The 20,490-nt window shown below is 44.0% G+C and overlaps 1 long non-coding RNA gene across 3 annotated transcripts in view; it reads right to left on the bottom strand.

Annotated features, from left to right (window-relative positions):
• Positions 1-20,490, bottom strand: part of LOC147022043 (uncharacterized) — a 135,098-nt gene that overhangs the window by 4,587 nt on the left and 110,021 nt on the right. For all 3 annotated transcript variants that reach the window (XR_015060618.1, XR_015060620.1, XR_015060619.1), the window contains 2 exons: positions 13,480-13,567; positions 636-747 (listed from right to left, as the gene is read on the bottom strand). This is a non-coding gene — a long non-coding RNA (uncharacterized LOC147022043). The remainder of the gene's footprint in view (positions 1-635; positions 748-13,479; positions 13,568-20,490) is intronic.

Raw genomic sequence — 20,490 nt, 5'->3', positions numbered from 1 at the left:
ATGGATGGATGGATGGAAGAGTTGATGTCATGTAATTACAAATCACAAAGTGAACAAGACTCATCTGAGTCTGACAAAGAACAACCAACTATCAGCGATAACCTGAGAGAATGGGTTGTTAACAGTGGGACACCACAGTGCCACATTCAAAGCTTATTAAGCATTCTCAGGCCCCACTTTCCTTTTTTTGCCAAAAGATGCCCGGACATTACTCGGAACTCCCAGAACAATTCATGTGCAGGAACTTGCTGGTGGTAATTATTATCATTTTGGCATTAAGGAAGGAGGAGGTGATTGGGACCATACTCTGTGCAGAGCGTTGGTGCTGCCTTAGCAGTCTCATTGGCTATTGGGTACAATCCTGGACGGGTCGCCACTCCGACACAGTATACCAGCAAGCTGGCACTCATTTTGCCGATCTTGAAAGGACGACGGGTTGAGTTAACCCCACCTGGTATTAATTCAACAGCTGAGCAATATTTAAACTGAGAACCCTAGGATCCAAAGCCCACCACCCTAACCATTAAGCCAACACCAGGCATAAGGAAGGCATCCTTCCTTCCTTCCTTCCTTAAGGAAGGCAGCCTCACAAAGTTGGCAACAAATCCAGGGGTAGCTTCAACGGAACAGCTCACCTTGCAGGTGAATATTGATGGATTGCCCCTTTATAAAAGTGCCACCGACCAGTTTTGGCCGATACTTTCTCTTCTCAAGGAGGACACGACAAAGGAGCCATTCATTGTTGGTCTGTTTGTGGGGGAAATCAAAGCCGAAAACTGTTAGTTCATACAATTGCAGCAATTTGATGATGACATGAGCATCATTCAAAGAGGAGGCATCTCATTTAATGGCAAAGTTATTGAAGTGAACATTTTGAATTTTGTGTGTGATGCTCCTGCGAAGGCTTTTGTAAGGGATATTAAGAGCCACACTGGCGACTACAGATGTGACAAATGTGTGCAGAGTGGTGTTTGGGTAAACCATCGTGTGACCTTTCCTGATATCGATGCTGTCCCACGAACCGATGAAATGGTTTCATAACCCGGTCGATGAAGAACATAATTTGGGAAAATCTTCATTGGCACAGTTAAAACTTGGAATGGTGTCACAGCTTCCCATTGACGACATACATTTGGTTTGCTTGGGGGTGATAAAGATGATTTTACTTTTACGAATTGAGGGAATACTACCCACGATACTTGGTTCTCAGTTTGTAAATGCCATTTCTGAGTGTTTGGTCAATTTTGCATCATTTTCACCAAGAGACTTTGCAAGGAAAGGGCAATCTGTCTCTGAAATTGACAGGTGGAAAGCCACTGAATTTCAGACTTTTCTCTTGCACACTGGTCCAGTGGCATTGAAAGGGAAATTGCCATATGATATGTACAAGATTTTCCTCTTGTTTCATACAGCCATCAGAGTTTTGTGTTTGGACTACTGTCATTATGCTGAACAAATACTATGTTTGTTGAACAGTTTGCATCTCTTTATGGCAATTCCTTTCTTGTTTACAACATTCATGGTCTAATTCATTTGGCTAATGATGTCAGAAAGTTTGGTGCTCCAGACAACTTTCCAGGCTTTCCATTTGAGAACTTTCTCGGAAAGATGAAACGTTTGCCAAGTAAACGTCACAGGCCATTACAGCAAGTGATTCTGAGAGTGTCAGAAAAACAATTTTCTTGCCAATCAAAGCAATTGGTGCACTCCTCAAATATATGCAAACAAGGACATTTTTCTGGCCCATTGCCTCCTGATTTTTCTCTCCATGCTCTCAATTTCACCAACTGAACTTGAAAGAATTTCTGATTTCTGTTGGGAGGGTTGACAATGGCATTCTTATTAACAACAACTTACTTGTGGTCAAAAAATGTTGTTGACAACAATGTGAGGTTAATTTGTCAACAGTTTGTAATCATGGAGCCGTTTTTTTTTTTATTTTTTTTTACATATCCTGTGGATTCACGAAAGCTTAATGTTGCGTTTGTGAAACACCTGCAAGAAAGGCTGGTACACGACTCAGTGTCTCGTGTTACCACCAAACTTGTCCTTTTGTCTTTTAAAGACGATTTGTGGCATTTCCAATGAATAATTGACAATAGTTTACATGGTGACAATTGTAGATCAATAAATTGTGACGGATGGTCCTGTTTGTGACAGATCGGAGGGGCATAGTGGAGAAGGAAAATCAGAACACCAGAAAGGAAGTGATAAAAACAAAATATCTCAGCATGTAATTTACCTTTTTTTGTTTAAGTATCCACCTATAATTTGTGTGTAAAAAAAAAAACATTCTGAACTTTGGATACCAATGCATGTTAATAAATAAATAACAAAATTTTTTTTTTTTTTTTTTTGTTTTAAGTTGCAATTATATTGTCGATAAAGTGACACAGATGGAGACTGTCTGACTTGACTTGCAATCAGGCATCTACTCAGATTGAGTACCATGATGATCGCAATCACTATCTTTATACCTTATTACCTCCACCACCGAAGGTGGATGGACTTTACGTTTTCACCCAACTCTGTCTGTGAACAGGATATCTCAAAGTTGTGGATGGATTCGGACGAAATTTGTGGGAGAGTTTGGGTATGTGACACAGACTTGATGATTCGATTTTGGTGAAGATCCGGATGCTGATCCTAGAATTTTAAAAGTGATTCTTCACCATTGAGAGATGGGGCCAAAAACGATATATAATATAACATGACATTTCAAAAAGTTGTGGACAAGGATCTTAAGGCAGCCACCTTAACAATGAAGCCAACACAAGACTACCGACTGGCTAAGGAAAAAATGTAGTTGTTGGCAAATCACCCAATGCATTTCTTGCCGTTCTTTACCGACTTGCCTGTTTCTTTTCCACGGTGTGCCACCTCTGAGTTTATACTGTGCTAAACCAAAATGGGCAGCTGATGGCGCTCCGAGTCTGTCAAACTTTGGTTTCTGGTTTTCAGCCGAGCATCGCATCCATGTGACAGTCGACACGTCAAATTTGGCAATATATTTATGGCGTAATTTTGATATTACATGCCCCGTCTATTAACTCCAATTGCCTCCTCTCAAATGTATTTTCCTTCTCAACCCATTCCTCCCTATACCTCCATTGGCCTCCTTCCAAGTTGACCCCAATCACTTTCACATCAGAGACAGGTCGGTGGTCTCACGGTCTTCTACCCCCTCCTTTCTGGTCTTGCACACTCTGCCCTTTCCATGCTCTGCCCCCTGATCTTGCCCCTGCTAGGTTTCTGTAGGGTGCACACGGTCTGTTACTAACCCCTTATTTTTACCTCCGCCACCAAAGGTGGATGGAAGTTATGTTTTCACCCTTGTTTGTATGTTTGCCTGTTCGTTAGTTAAGAAAATCAAAGTTTTTATGCGTCCGACGACAAAGTCGCTGGAGGCGCTATGTTTTCAGGTTGTCCACGTCTGTCCATCTATCTGTCTGTCTGTCTGTCCAGCCATCCGTCCGTGATCGGTTTTTGTTCCCTTGATAACTTAAGAACAGCTGAAGGGATCTTAATCAAACTTGGACTAAGTATGTGTAATGATATATACATTAACTGATTAGATTATGGGGTCAGAGGTCATGTCAGGTAAGGGATTTATATCAAACTTGGTACAATATGTACAATGATGTAATAATGTGGGTGGAAGCATATCTATCAACGTCACGATATCGAAGAATGCCGTTATAGTTTTCAAGTATATTGGTTGGTCGCGTGTTTTATCCTGTCTGTCTGTAAGTTGCAAAAACGAAGATTTGCAAGTATATTGGTCACTTGTTTGTGTTATTCTGTCTGTTTGTCTGTTTGTCTGCCAATCACCTGCAGGTCACAATTCGAAACCGATCGTCATGATACTTTATCAACTTGTAAAGATAATCCCAACAGAGAAGCCTCTTGATTTTGAGGTCAAAGGTCATCTTGAGGTCAAATGTCTAAAATCATTTTTCATCCGATTGACTGAAAGTTAAACTCGATTTCCATGTTGGGTCACTGAATTTGCAAACCACATATTTTGAGGTTAAAAGGTCAAAGGTCAACTCGAGATCAAACTTCCAAAATCATCAATAGTCATCTGAAAAGTAATCAACTTTCATCCAATTGACCTGAACTTCGATCAAGATCATCAATATTAATGTTAATGAGATGGATAAATTGATGTATCCATGGCAACATTTTTTTTGGGGGGGGGGGGATTTTGCAAGTATCATGCTCTGCACGACGTCTTTATTGTTTGTTACTTGCAAAATTCGAAGCTGCCACCTGAGGCCTTCTTCTTTGTTTGTCTGTTACTTGCGAAAATCGAAGATTTTTCAAGCATATTGGTTGGTCTTGTGTGTTAGTCTGTCTGTCTGGTTGCATGTCAATCAAATACAGGTCACAATTTTCAACCAATCTTCATGAAACTTCATCACATGGTAGAGTTCGTCATAAGTAAGAAGCCTTTGTATTTGAGGTCAAAAGATCAACATAGGCCAAAGGTCAACAACTCTGTCAAATTTCTAAAACCCTCAATTTTCATCCTATTGACAAGGATAATTGAACAGGATTTGCATAACTTTTTATCAACCAGGTCAACCACCAATTATTTTTGAGGTCAACATCGGCCAAAAGGTCAACACGGGCTGAATTTCTAAAATTGTCAATTTTCATCCGATTGACTTTATTTGAAGTGGAGTTGCTATTCATTGAATTCAACCACCAATTATTTGAGGTCAACATGGACCAAAATGTCAACAACTTAGGTGGTATTTCTAAAATCCTCAATTTTCATCTGATTGACTTGAAATTTGAAGAGGATTTATAATTTAGGTCATTGAATTCAACCAGCCAATTAGTTTTGAGAACGTCGACCAAAAGGTCAACTTAGGTGTAATTTCTGAAATGCTCAAGTTTCATCTCATCGACTTAAAATGAAGAGGATTTGCAAATCAGCTTACTGAATTCAATGAACAAGTATTTTTGAGGTCAACATAGGCGAAAAGGTCAACATAGGCAAAGTTTCTAAAATTGTCAATTTTCATCCGATTGACTTGAAATTTGAAGAGGATTTGCATATTTGTTCATTGGATTCAACCACGAGGAGAGCCAGCCCAGAGGGGAGAGCAATACTCCATCAAGTTGTGGAGGTGGATAAGAGTTTATGTGTCAAGTAAGAACTTTGCATGCCGAGGATGTTCATTTGGCGGCTGGCTTTGGAGTCCAACTTTTAAATGTGGTTTCCCCAAGAAAGACCTTGGCTGATGGTGAGACCCAGGAGTTTAAATGACTAAACATCCTGAAGAGGATTGTGAAGAAAGTAGATGGGGAAGAGAGAGAGAGAGAGAGAGAGAGAGAGAGAGAGAGAGAGAGAGAGAGAGAGAGAGAGAGAGAGAGAGAGAGAGAGAGAGAGAGAGAGAGAGAGAGAGAGAGAGAGAGAGAGAGAGAGAGAGACAGGGAGAGACAGGAAGAGACAGGGAGTGAGAGGGAGAGACAGGGAGAGACAGGGAGAGACAGGGAGAGACAGGGAGAGACAGGGAGAGACAGGAAGAGACAGGAAGAGACAGGGAGAGACAGGGAGAGACAGGGAGAGACAGAGAGACAGAGAGACAGAGAGAGAGAGAGAGACAGACAGACAGACACAGACACAGACACAGACACAGAGAGAGAGAGAGACAGAGAGACAGAGAGAGAGAGAGAGAGAAAGAGAGAGAGAGAGAGAGAGAGAGAGAGAGAGAGAGAGAGAGAGATCATTGATGAAGATCACTGATTATAATGAATCGACATTGTAAAAGTTATATTTTGTCACACAGAAACAAAAATATGGCTGCATCTTGTAAGCAGATCAAAAAAAAATCCTTAAGATACTGGGCACAATAAGTTGACTTTGTAATCCAAATTATTGCTTTTCAATGAAATACAGGGCTGACACGGCAGCTCAAGGGTCACATGGTTGCCTTTTGAGCTGTTTGTGCACAAGGGGGATAAGGGGGCGGACGACATCGAGACAAATATAATAGAGAACGGGGTAGCAAATGTTCTGGCATTTTGCGTAGGTAATATGTAGACAACTCATTATTTACTGCAGTCACGTACAAATGTTCCAAAACATCAATATCATTTTGCTTGTTTCATCATACAAGTGAACAATAATGGGTCCTCATGTTGATACTGCATTAGACGGCGAACAAAATCCCCGAAGGATTTGTTAACGAGGGCCAAACACAAACCACGACTTCACCAAAACCGTGTGTGTAAAGCTGTGAGGAAGGTGAAAGAAACAAATAAACAGTGCTGAAAGGTGCAAATCCCAGTCTCCAAACGTCTCTCTGTCGGATGGAATACCACCATTTTCCGCCCATTGTTTCGATTCTGTTAAACAAAGGGCCCTTTGTGACGCGCGGCCCACGTGATCGGCGGCACTCTTTGAGCAGCACCAAAAGAGCATTTTGATTTCTTGCCTTTGATACCGATTCATTGCAGCTAGGCCTTGACCACAATGATTTTTGAAAGGCAACTTGTTATTGACATCGAAAGCCCAAACTGCGTGAAACATTTACACTTTCCCCGACATTTTTGGCATGAAATGTCGCAGATAAAAATGCGCCAAAATCGATGTCTCCAAATGGGTCTCGTCCACCCTTTAATAAGGGGTATTGTATAAACCGTGGCATTATAAATCTGAGCGTAACCTGTAAAGTATGATCGCCTTTACATTGAGCTGTCTCTGATATGACTGCATTAATTGGTGGTGTTGTTTCGTGTGAGGCCTGTGGTTGCTGGCCGCATCATTTCTGGAAGCGCAGCTGAGCTGCTGCTGCAGTGCCTGTTTCCGGTAAGCTGGTGCTCATTTTGCCAACCTTGGATGGATGACATTCCGAGTCAATCCACCTGGTGTTATTTGAACGGTACGACAGGGGGCTCGAACTCAAGACCCAAAGATCTTAAGCCAGCCACCTTAACCATAAAGCATTAAGTGTTTTCTTCTGAGCAAAAACTCGCGTCTCCTGTGCACTTTGGGGCAACTCCAATGGTTACTCATTTGAGGCGTCCGAGGATAGCTGCTTGCTGGTTGGAAACGCATATAGTTTGTCCGTTGCGGTCATCATGCCGTGTGCGATAAATCGAAATGGCTTTCCAGTTTCAAGACCTCGAAACAGAGAAATGTTCTGCAATTCTCGGCTGATGGAACCGTTGGGCTGGCTGGATGGCTTAGAAGTGTGCCCACTCGTGTCTGTGCTGCCAAAACCTGGGTTCGAATCTCGACCCAATTATAAACGGCCACCCTGGTGTTTCACAGGCAGGCCGATGCACCCACCGTCCCTTGGAAGACCGCTCAGGTGGACGTTCAATAAAGATACCTCAATGTCTTTAATGAAGATTAGGGCGAGTTATTGACGGCACCGTCTGTGGTGAGGATGACCAGAATGACCCTAACAAATTATGGTTGTTATTTGAAAACCAACTACATACAAAGATTAATTTTCACATTCATGGGTTAGAGATAATGCGATGCAGGCAACAGCACAACGAAGCATTGGACGAGTTTGTCACGATATGCCGCGATGAGGCCAAACACTGCAACTTTCCGCCTGCTGAACTAAATGAACGTGTACTCGAGCCGGTCGTTGCCTCCACTCAGTTTGATGCATTTCAAAAAGCCCTGCTCGACAAACCGATAGGTTTCACGATTGATGAGCGACTCGTCAAGGGCCACAAACTTGAGGTCGTGGCGGCCAATAAGAAGTGGCTATAGACCCTTGTAGACACAGTGCTACAGTGGATGCTTTCCAGCAAACCCTTAACACAGGCACCGATTGTGGTCTTATGCACCAGAAGCGCAGGTGCCCCACTTACAACGACACGTGCAAAGCATGGGGCTCAATGGGTCACTGGGCAAAATATTACTGGAAATCAATGCGTAAACAACACGGTAGCAACTTGCCTAAAACTCGTCTCGTGGAAAAGCAAAACCGCGCAGAAGAAGCGACACCAATGAGCTGTGAAACTCCAAGGCACATGGACATCATGAGAAATGATCGAATGCAACGGTCCTACCAAACAGAAGAATACGATGATGAACAAGCACAGGCTGGCTCGTTCGACTCCATCATCATCATCTCTGATCTGTGCATGGCCCCCATACAGGCATCAAAAAGAGAGGAAGCGTTCACCACACTAGATGTCATCTGGCTTGACATCCAAGGAAAGAGACACCTCAAGCCGAAGACTGACATTGGTGCCAGTGCGAACACCCTCACTGAGAGGGTTGTTTGATGAAATGGCACCATTTTGGTGGCGGGGGGGGGGGGGAGGACGTTGCGAAGTATCAGACAGATGTGTGGTGGTCGCTGGAAGACACACCCTAACCAGCCAAAGCAAGGCTCACAGCCAACAACGGTTCTGAGATCAGATGACTCAGGTGTATACAAATCATGTGCAGATATCAAGATTCAAAATGGTCCAATGAAAGAACGTATGATGTGGACGTACCTGGCCCAGTGATAGCCAGTTTACCTGCATGCAGGAAGCTCAAGGTAGTTACCATCAATACTGTCAGTTCACCATTGAAGTTAACAGATGGGAAAGCAAACACACCGTTTCCAATGTCCCCACAAAGATGTGACCAACCCTTCTCACCTCAAGTGGCATCCCACAGGAGATTGCGACTTGCACTAACTCTGTGGAGGACCTCAAACGACGGTTCCCAAAACTGTTTGACGCACTTGGAAACTTCAAGATTACAGTTGATCTTCACATCAAAGAAGACTCGAAACCAAGCATTGATGCTCCACACAAACATAGCATACATTTGAAGCCTAGGCCGAAGGCAGAGCTTGACAAGATGAAACAAGATGGTGTCATATGACACATCACATAACATGCTGATTAGTGTTGTTCCCTTACCCCAACTGTCAAGAAAGATGGTTCTTTAAGGCGATGTCTTGACCCCAAGCATCTCAACAACAGTCTCAAAAGGTGCCAACACAAGATACCTACCCTGGAAGAGCTTAACCCAGCATTCACTAAGGCCAAATTCTTCTCCAAGCTGCTCCAAGAAAGCAGGGTACTGCTCAGTCTATCCAGATAAAGAATCACAGGAACAGACAACTTTTCGCACACCATTTGGTCGGTATTGTTTTCAGCGACTTCCCTTCAGGCTATCTGTCAGTCAGGACATCTTCCAGTAGGGTATGGACAATATCATCGAGCAAGTCCCCGGATGCATGAGAATTGCCGATGGCATTGCTGTTTACAGTCAAACCAAGGACGAACATGAAGCTAACCTACTATGCCTACTAGAAACAACTGAGCAGGAAGGATTGGTTTTCAACAGCGAGAAGTGCCAAATCAAAGTGAACCAAATCTAATTTTTTTTTGGCTCGGTCTACTCAGACACTGACATACACCCAGACCCCGGATGAGTAGAGGACATCGATGCAATTCCCACTCCACAAGACAAGGACCCACAGAAGTTCTTTGGGCTCATGAACTTTGTCTCAGCATACATACCCAATTTCGCTGATAAAGTTCTGCCTCTGCAAGAACTGCTGTGCAAGAACGTCCCATATTTATGGCAAGAAGACCACCAGGCTATACTGAGACATGACAGAAGTAAATGGACACCTTCAATTTATTCATTTCATCTGCATAAAGCACGTTTTACTCAGTGATTTGTACTAATATTCAACGATTTATTTGCAGAAACGAGTTCCTGGGTCTTGCATGACAATTAACTATACCTCTAATCCAGGGAACACATAAACTTTGCAATTTTCAAAGCGGACGAATTGTTGGTCAATCGGAAGGTGGAGTCAGCCAGCGTCAGATATCTCAGAACCTTGGCATTCCACTTCCGACGGTCAATCGGGTGATTGTGCAATTCACCAGCAAAGGCAAGGAATCCACAGCTTCCCATTCTGGTCGACCTGGGTCCTCAGAAAGGTGTCTTCGAGCTGTCAAGCGGTCCATCGAGAAAACTCCCCATTGCAAGGCAGCTGATGTTGCAGAGGAGGTCCAAGTTAGCTCAAGAACTGTTGTGCGGTACCTTCATCAACTGGGCTACTTTGGGAGAGCAGCGAGGAGAAAACCTCTTCTTAAACCAGCCAACATTCAAAGGAGAAAGAAGTGGGTTGACAAGATGGCTAAGAGACCCTTGGAGTTTTGGAAAACTGTCATTTTTTTCAGAAGAGCCCCAATTCGCTCAATTTCAAGTGGACATGTATGGGTCTGGAGACTTCCCAGTCAAGAATTCTCTTTGAACCGACTGCAGCCAACTGTCTAACACGGTGGTTTTCAGTGATGGTGTTGGTAGTAATTTGGAGCGCTGGTCGGTCAGAGCTTATGGAGTGTGTTGGCAAAATCAACTCTACGATTATACATTTCTATCCTTGAGGATGGACGTCTCCCTGTCTTCTCCACTGGTCAGAAGGTCAAAAACAACACCCTGTTCACGGAAGATGGAGCTCCATGCCACACTGCACAAAGGACCAAAGAATGGCAGGACAGAAATGGGATCAAGCAACTTCCATGACCAAGTTGTCTCCTGACATGAATCCCATTGAACACCTCTGGGCCATATCGGATCGAGCTGTGCGGAAAAATTCAGGGAAACCAACATCACGGGCAGAACTGCTAAACTTTTTGCGTGAAGCCTGTGCAGAAACCCCACAAGAGAAAATTTCAGAACTCTTCAGTTCTACACCTAAAAGAGTAAAAACATTGAAATCTGCAAATGGCAAGTCTCCCAAATACTCGTGTATGTATTAAAATGGATCAAATGTTAAATAAATAAATTATTTTAAAATCATCGTGCCTATTTACTTCTGTCATGTTTCTGTCTGTATATATATATATATATATATATATATATATATATATATATATATATATATATATATATATATATATATATATATATATATATATATATATATATATATATATATATATATATATAAATATATATATATATATATATATATATATATATATATATATATATATATTGGGTGGTCTTTGCTCAAAAGTACTCAATCTCTGCTGAATTTTGCCTGGAATACTAGAATCCAGGAATACTGACCACCCTGGAAATTGATGCATCTCAGGATGGGCTTGGGGCACGTCTTCTGCAAAATGGCAAGCCAGTTGCATTTGCATCAATGAATCTATCCACTGCCCAAGCCAACTATTCGAACATCGAGAGGGAAACCTGATCATTCAGTGGCGGATCTAGACTTCCGCGAGACTTGCAGCCATATTGGTCATTCAGGGAAGAAGTTGGTGTTTCTAGTGGTGTCATCTTCAAGGGAAGACAAGTCCTCATACTGGATTCATTGCATGATGACATACTTAGCAAACTTCACCTTGGAGACCTCAGAGTGGAGAAGACCAGAAGTCTTGCTCGCAATTCTGTATACTGGACAAAATTCAACGACGACATAACCAAGTTTGTAGGCATATGCGAAACTTGCCAAGAAAACCAGATTCAGCAGCAGAAGGAACCAATTGAGCCTCACAAAATACCCATCACATATTGGACCAAGCTAGGAACTGAACTGTTTGAATTGAATGGTGAGGACTTTCTCATAATTGTGGATGACCACTCCAAATATCCAGTAGTCCACAAGCTAACCAGAACCTCAAGTGCTTCAGTCGCACAGGTCACAGCATTTACATTCGGTCTTCCAGGAGCTTGTGAAGATAATATGACAATGGTCCCCAAATCAATGGGAAAGCATATGTCGCGGGGGTGGTCAGCCCAAGTTAACTCCCCCGACCCAAATTTGTGGTCGCCAGGCGATTAACACCGACAGCCTCCCGGGACGGCTGGGCGGTTCCTTATTAAGAGGAGGTGGACACGTTGATCGATGGAGATTTTAACCCATGCTCGGAGGGCATGGCGGAGGGTAATGGCGGATGGCGGAGAAGTACTGGGAATGGTGCGGATACACAGGGGGTTTATCCGCAAACCCACAATTACACGAATACAATTTCTTCAAAAGGAATACATTAAATGAACATACACAAATATTTACAAGACAATAAGGTAAAAGGAAATAATAACAATAATAAATAAATAACTCCTATGGTCGAGGCCTCGCACACGGACACAAATACAGACAAAGGGGTGGCCAAAATGAAAAGAACCAAATTGTTGTTGTGAAAATTGGTGGGAAAAATTGTTGACAAAAGTAGGTGGGGGCGGGGGGGTTCTAAACGGTCCTTTCGGAGAGACATAGTGGGAATGTGAGATTTGTTAGGATTAAAAGACATGTTCCACGTGTTGGACCAGTTTGTAATTTTACCCAGATCAGCAGTGAGCGAAGAAGCTGCTGCTTACCGGTCTGAGGGATAACCGATGGTACGGCAGAGGGTGGAGTCAACAGCAAAGAGATAAAGAGGATTTTCCAGAGAGTCGGAGAGATCATTGATAAAAACCAGAAAAAGAACAGGGCCCAGAACGCTACCTTGAGGAACTCCAGCATGGACAGGAAGGGGGAGGGGATGAAAGAACTCCATTTAGGGCCACACGTTGACTGTGACAGGAGAGGAAGTCTGCGAACCATGGCCTTGGATACCATGGGAAGAGAGTTTGGTGAGCAGGGCAGGGTTCCAGACCGTGTCAAAGGCATGCAATATATCTCGGGATACGGCTCTGATTTCATGTCCGGCATTGAGTACCTCCATCAATTGTTGGGAGAGCAGAATCAGCATATCCAGGGTAGAGTGACCTGGTCTGAAACCAAATTGAAGATCGGGAATCAAGCCATTGGAGAAGAGGAAGGATTTAATGTCTGAAGCGATGATGGATTCCATAACCTTGCTGATGATTGGGAGAAGGCTGATTGGTCTGGAGTTACAGGGATCTGCTTTTGCACCTTTTTTATGCAGGGCAGTGATGTTTGCTAATTTCCAAGCAGATGGCAGATGACCTTGAGCAAATGAGAGGGTGAATAGAACAGAGAGAGGGTGAGCAAGAGCAGAAGAGCAGGTTTTTAGGACACGTGGGCTGATGCCATCTGGACCGGTTGCAGAATCTGAGTCGAGGTTTGACAGCAAGCTCTCCACCTTGTCAGGAGAAAAGGACACAGAGTCCAGGGACAGTTGGGTGCGACTGGGTAAGGTGGGTAGACAGAGCGATGGGTTTGGAACACAAGATTTCGATGCAAACACCGAGTTTAGGGATTCAGCCTTTCAACGTGCAGTGCCAGCAGTGTGGCCATTTGAGGTAAGGGAGGGGATGGAGGGGGAACATACACCAGAAACAGACTTAATGAGACGCCACCAGGATTTTGAGGAGGGAGAGAGGTTTGAGAATTGGTTAATATGACAAAAAAACATGTAGCAAAATACAAACACTCGTGAGGTAAACAAATACAGACACCGTTCTTACGTGACACCCAATAAAGATGAATCTGCCGGAGAGAAAGGGTGGAACTAAAACACTTCCGACGGATCGGAAATTAAAATTTCCAGCAGGGTACCTACCCGTCCTCCGGGTGATCTTGTTCTCACCATGCAACGTGTTCATCTGACGCATACCATTATTTGGGCGGTGTATAGGCAAGTGACAGCTCTGTAGAAGAAAAAGAAATAACCTGGGTTACGTGCATGAAGCAGAAACATACCTTCTGCTGATAATTCAAAACACCTCACTGCACTGAAAAACGTGGCGACAGGAACTGTAAATGGTGGAGACTTGTGATGCACCCTCCCTCACCTGGAGGTGGCATTACACGACACACATTTACATCGAGAGTTTGCATCGTCCTCCCACCCCAAGACCACCGGCAAAGATAAAAACACCCCCATACATTAATGGGGGTTATGCTGATCATCTGTAGCAAGTCTGGTTGTAATTGGGCTCGAACTGTCGGAGTAGCGCAACAAACAAACAAACAAACCCACAAACAATCACTCAAGCACCGGTCCGTGAATTATGGTAAGAGCTAGCTAGTTATGTTGAGAAATTTTATGAAACCTCCCACCACTTTAGAATGGATAAAACAACAACAACCTCCACAACAACAAAACAACTGTGCTATGAAAGGTCTGTTTTTTTTTTGTGTGTTTCACTGTATTTTTCATCCTCATTGAGATCTACAGATAGATGTGCAATATGTTTGTGAAGTGCAACATGATGTCTCTTCGTTAAACGTGATCAGTGAAGCGATTGGCAGCCGGTAGGAATACATGGCTAGTGATATTGGAAACACCTATGTTGCACAACTGCACTTTCAAGATGCTTTGAAAGTCTTGCAAACTGATGTGGGAGGCCCCTCTTTATGGGTGGTCTCCTCTTGCTGCGGGCTCCGCGGGCACCTACCGGAGGCCATGACAAACTAATGTGGGAGGCCCCTCTTTATGGGTGGTCTCCTCTTGCTGTGGGCTCCGCGGGCACCTACCGGAGGCCATGACAAACTAATGTGGGAGGCCCCTCTTTATGGGTGGTCTCCTCTTGCTGTGGGCTCCGCGGGCACCTATCGGAGGCCCTGGCAAACTGATGTGGGAGGCCCCTCTTTATGGGTGGTCTCCTCTTGCTGCGGGCTCCGCGGGCACCTATCGGAGGCCCTGACAAACTGATGTGGGAGGCCCCTCTTTACGGGTGGTCCCCTCTTGTTGCGGGCTCTGCGGGCACCTACCGGAAGCCCTGACAAACTGATGTGGGAGGCCCCTCTTTATGGGTGGTCTCCTCTTGCTGCGGGCTCCGCGGGCACCTACCGGAGGCCATGACAAACTAATGTGGGAGGCCCCTCTTTATGGGTGGTCTCCTCTTGCTGTGGGCTCCGCGGGCACCTATCGGAGGCCCTGGCAAACTGATGTGGGAGGCCCCTCTTTATGGGTGGTCTCCTCTTGCTGCGGGCTCCGCGGGCACCTATCGGAGGCCCTGACAAACTGATGTGGGAGGCCCCTCTTTACGGGTGGTCCCCTCTTGTTGTGGGCTCTGCGGGCACCTACCGGAAGCCCTGACAAACTGATGTGGGAGGCCCCTCTTTACGGGTGGTCCCCTCTTGCTGCGGGCTCTGCGGGCACCTACCGGAGGCCCTGACAAACTGATGTGGGAGGCCCCTCTTTACGGGTGGTCCCCTCTTGCTGCGGGCTCTGCGGGCACCTACCGGAGGCCCTGACAAACTGATGTGGGAGGCCCCTCTTTACGGGTGGTCCCCTCTTGCTGCGGGCTCCGGGGGCACCTATCGGAGGCCCTGACGGGTATCGAGGGCAGTTGTTGGTATTTTGGTGACCGGCATGGTGTTCCTATTAAACCTCTCAGAGACTCCCTTCTGCCCTTGTCTGAGACTTATTTAGATGCCTTTCACAATTACTTCACCATCAACAAATTACAAATCTCTGCTCCAATCACTTTCGGTCGAACGTTAGACGTGGCCAGTTTGTTCGTGAAAGACTTGCTCAAAACCTTCCCCCAACGACCCCACAAGAAGGTTGGAATCATTGTGGCTGTTAATGATCCAGTGATAGGTGATGAAAACCAAAACTTTTGGAGACCTTTTTTCATCCCACAGTCACAGTGATTTGCTAATAATCCTTCAGAATCCCAGAAGATGGGGCCCATGACCTTCACAGGTACGGTTTGGACTCGGAATTTCCATGGAGGAAAATCAGTTTGCTTCCAGGTCGTACTTCATGGTTAATTTGGATTTCGTGTCAAAATGATGAAACCACATTTCATCCCGTTACAACCGGTGTAACAGGCTTCCTTCTGGATCCACAGAGGTATTCAACAGTGATTTAAGGCTCATGGAGGACCTTGAAATGCAATGTATCAGATGCAGAAGAAAGACGTTAACAGACATCAAGGACAGTAGTAGACAATGGGCCAAACGCGCTGCAATGTGGAATTCGAACCTGGTGCCCTCATGAGCCAGGGAATACCAACAGGCTGATATAGTATGGTTTTCCAACAGGGTAGTTCACTTTCTAGAAATAAACTTACAACATACACTTTTGCTATTCTCACTAAAATATAATACATACAACTTGATGCAATTATCCCTGTTATGGTCCTTTCGGAGTGTCATTGAGTGCGGCGTTCAAAATGTTCTGTTCTTGCATCGAGATACACCAGATGTATTTATTTTATGGAGTATGAGAAAGGATTTAATGTTGGTGCGGTGTCTTCTTGGACGATTGTGTGTCTCGTTCGTTTAACTTACTGAACCGAACGCCCCTCGTACCTGAATGAAGGCACACTAAATAAATTGAAGCCAGAATAGTTCCATCGCAACCTCGACGATTTATGAGAATTTTTACGCATTCGTCGTGTAATTTCATGTGATATCATCGGGGTCCACATGAATGTCCCAGCTCCGAGTCGGATCCCCACCACCCATTACCGCCCTCCATCATAATTTCCCCCTGCAAACACCCGCAACCCCAACCCTCCCTGGGTTATATCATGGACTGTAGGTCTTGCTGTTGCGTGATCTCCAGTCACACTACACAACCCCCAACCCCTAACTTTACCCCCTGAGTACATATCTGCATTCAAACAAAATACGTATGTAAGCATGGCTTATAAAGATATACAACATGGCCAAAAGTATGAGGACACCCCTTCTAATTAGTGGATTCAGCCATTTCAACCACACCCATTGCTGACAAGTGTATACAATCAAGCACACAGCCATGCAATCTCCACAGACAATCATTGGCAGTAGAATGGGCCATACTGAAGAGCTCAGTGACTTTCCACGTGGCACCGTCATAGGATGCCACCTTTCCAACAAGTCAGTTCGTCAAATATCTTCCCTGCTAGAGCTTCCCCGGTCAACTGGAAGTGCTGTTATTGTGAAGTGGAAACATCTATGAGCAACAACAGCTCAGCAGCGAAGTGGTCGGCCACACGAGCTCACAGAACGGGACATTAGAGGAATGGAGGGGAAGAAGGCATTAGAGGAGGGGAAGGCAGCATGAGGGGAGGTGAAGGCTGCATAAGTGGAAGGGAAGGCGGCGTAAGAGGAATGACGGCAGCGTAAGGGCAAGGGAAGGAAGCGTGAGGGGAGGTTAAGTTGCATACCAGGACATTACCGGGGCGATAGAACACACCCAAACAGCAACGTTTTCTTTTGAACCACTGTGTTCTATGTAAAACCGAACAGAAAATGTCTTCCTCCTTCATCTTCTTCACTTATAAGAATGTGAGTCTCATTCAATCCCGTTTCTCATATCAATTAGGTTCAGAAAACGCTGATTATACACCGCCTTTTAAAGCATCACAAAACAGGTCGCTCTACTATCAACACAGGTGAGAAAAGGAGATAGAATAACAGGTAATATTTCAAAAATTATTCGCAACATTTTTAATGGGCGAAAGCTAATTTTTATTCCGTTTTTTTAAATTTTACTAATTTCGCAAAGATTGAAGTTTACTAATCACGTCACTTCCGTCAGTGAAGTGACGGGTCTGCTTCTGGTGGCTTTGAAATGAACAATGAAGCAGCTTGGTGAGCGCTTGCCAAGTGGCTTAAGCACTCAAGCAAGCACTCCAACAAAACTGGCTTGGCAAGTGATTACCGAGTGCCAATCGGAAATACAGTGTCGAAGGAAAGTGTACACCCCCCCTTTCAAATTTTCATCTTTTGTTGCCTTAAAGCCTGGAATTAAATTGCATTAAATCAGACACTTTCCACCTTTATTTACACATCGTAACCCCCAACCTCCAAGTGAAAAACAAATTCTAGAAATTTCATAGAATTAATTAAAAACAACTTTCAAAATTTGACCTTTCCATAACCTTTAAAGGTCACAAAACAATGTTGTGGACATTAAAATAAGGAAACAGGATACGTGCTATAGCTTATTGGAGTAAGTTCGTCGAAGAAGGTTGAAAACCCGGTTCGATTCCCACAACTTTGAAAATTTGATATTTGTGGCCTTTAGAGGTCAAAGGTCAAGGATTATGACCTTTGGTGCAAAACTTCCTCCGGAACATTCCAGGAACAATATAACGTCATATAGGCTACATGGAATTTCACACTCCTCGGATTATCCAGACTTTGATGAAATCAGCGTAAAAACAAACTTGAAGGGGGCGCCACGGGCAAGGTGTTCGAGATAGAGCAAAATGGTTTCAAGACTTTATGTGGGGAATGACCTCAAGATTATGCATAAAAAATATTCTCATCTGAGCTCTCAAAGTTTGGGCGGTCATATGATTTTTATGTCAAAATTCGCAATTTTCTAAGTTTTTGACCTTGGGACGAAAATGAAAAATCGGACAACGACAAGTTTTAGATAATGCATTTTGCTATTCAAATACCGAAGAACCCATTCCATTCAGTCAATTCCCTCAGAGAAGAAAGATTTTTAATCCGAGTACCCCCTAAAAATGGTTATTTTTTGGGCGTGGCTCCGCACACAATGGGCGCTGCACGCCCTCATCCAGAAAAACACAATTAGACATTGATATCGAACACATAACCAAGTTTCATCAAGATCGGATCAAAGTCCACGGAGTTATGCTCTGGACAGATAGACACACAGACAGACAGACAGACAGACAGACACACAGACATAATGAATATAGTGGTCACTCTGGCTAGCGTTCGTGAACCAATACAAAACTAGAATATCTTGGTCGGACAAGTGTCCACCCCCCTGAGTTAATACTTGGTGGAAGCAACTTTGAGAGCAATTAGAGCTGTGTCTGTTGGGATAGGTCTTTACCATGTTTAAACACCATGATTGGCAATAGTTGCCCATTCTTCTGTACAAAACTGTTCAAGCTCAGTCAAGTTACATAGGGAGCGTTGATGGACAGCAAACTTCAAGTCATGCCACAGATTTTTGATTGGACTTAGGTTGGGGCTCTGACTGGGCCACTCAAGGACATTTATCGTTTAGTTCCTTAGCCACTCCAGTGTCGCTTTGGCTGTGTGCTTCAGGTCGTTGGCATTCTGAAAGGTGAACTGTCATCCCAAGTTCAGCTTTCTTGCAAAGGGGAGCAGGTTTTGCTCAAGGATTTTTCTGTATTTTGCTCCATCCATTTTCCCTTCAAGCCTGACAAGTGCCCCAGTCCCAGCTGATGAGAAACATCCCCATAACATGATGCTGCCACCACCATGCTTCATAGTAGGGATGGTGTTCTTCGGGTGATGTGCTGTGTTGGGTTTGCACCAAACATAACGTTTGGCATTTAGGCCAAAAAGTTCTATCTTGGTTTTGTCGGACCACAAAACATTTTGCTACATGGCTTCAGAATCTCCAGAGTGATTTTTGCAAACCTCAAATGGGACTCAAGGTGGGCTTTTTGAGTAATGGCTTCATTCTTGCCATCCCACCATACAGGCCAGACTTGTGGAGACATGGGACATTGTTGTCACGTGCAGACAGTGACCAGTCTTTGCTATAAAGGCTTGTAGCTCTTTCAAAGTTGCCATTGGCATCTTGATGGCCTCTCTGATCTGTCTACTCCTTGCTTGCTCATCCAGTTTGGAGGGACGGCCTGATTGAAGCAGGGTCTTGGTGATACCATATACCTTCCACTTCTTAATGATTTTCTTGACTGTGCTCCAAGGGAAATTCAAGGCCTTTGAAATATTTTTATACCCATCCCCTGATATATGCCTTTCTACAACTTTATCCCAGAGGTCTTTTGAAAGCTCCTTGGTTTCCATGGTTGAGTCTTTGCTGTGAAATGCACTGCCCAGTAGAGGAAACCTACAGGAACAGCTGATTTTATTCTGAAATATTCAGAATCACTTCAAATTTACACGAGTACAGTCCAATGAACTTGGTGTGTGGTTTTGAAATTGATTGGTTACACCTGAGCTAATTACCTTCGTTAGTGAAGGTGAAGGAGGTTATGTTTTCACCCCTTTCTGTATATTTGTCTGTCAGTTTGTGTACAGGATATCTCAAAAAGTTGCTGACGTATCTGGATGAATTTTTGTGGACAGGTTCGGTGTGTGACAAGGACGAATTGTTTAGATTTTGGTGAAGATCCGGATCCAGATGCGACTAATAGAATTTTTTTAAGTGATTCTTCACCATTGAGAGATCGGGCAAAAAGGATATATAGCACGATATCTCAAAAAGTTGTGGACGGATTCGAACGAAACTTGGTGGAGATGTTGGGTGTGTGACAAGGAAGAAATGATTCAATTTTGATGAAGATCCGGATGCGGATCTGATGATTTTTAAAGTGATTCTTCACAACCGATACGTCGCACGATATCTCAAAAAGTTGTGGACGGATTCGGATGAAACTTTGTGGACATGTTGGGTGTGTGACAAAGAAGAAAGGAGCAATACAATTTTGGTGAAGATCCAAATCTGAATATGAGAATTATTTAATTTTAAAGTGATTCTTCACCATTGAGAGATAGGTCTCAAAAACGATATAGTCCTGTATCGCATGATATTTGAAAAATATATTGTGCCCGATATGTTCTCGTGGTTCAGGCATTATAGAGCAGAGGTTTACACTCTACCAAGTGCCCTTCTGGTTTACAATTGCTATTATAAAGGGGGTGGACACTT

The sequence above is a fragment of the Eptatretus burgeri genome, chromosome 8 (genome assembly GCF_056783735.1).
Source record: "Eptatretus burgeri isolate ZD-2024b chromosome 8, Ebu_testis_v1, whole genome shotgun sequence".
Lineage (NCBI taxonomy): Eukaryota > Metazoa > Chordata > Myxini > Myxiniformes > Myxinidae > Eptatretus > Eptatretus burgeri.
The sequence above is the reverse complement of the archived record's forward strand: the minus strand, read 5'-3'. Positions and strand labels throughout refer to the sequence as shown.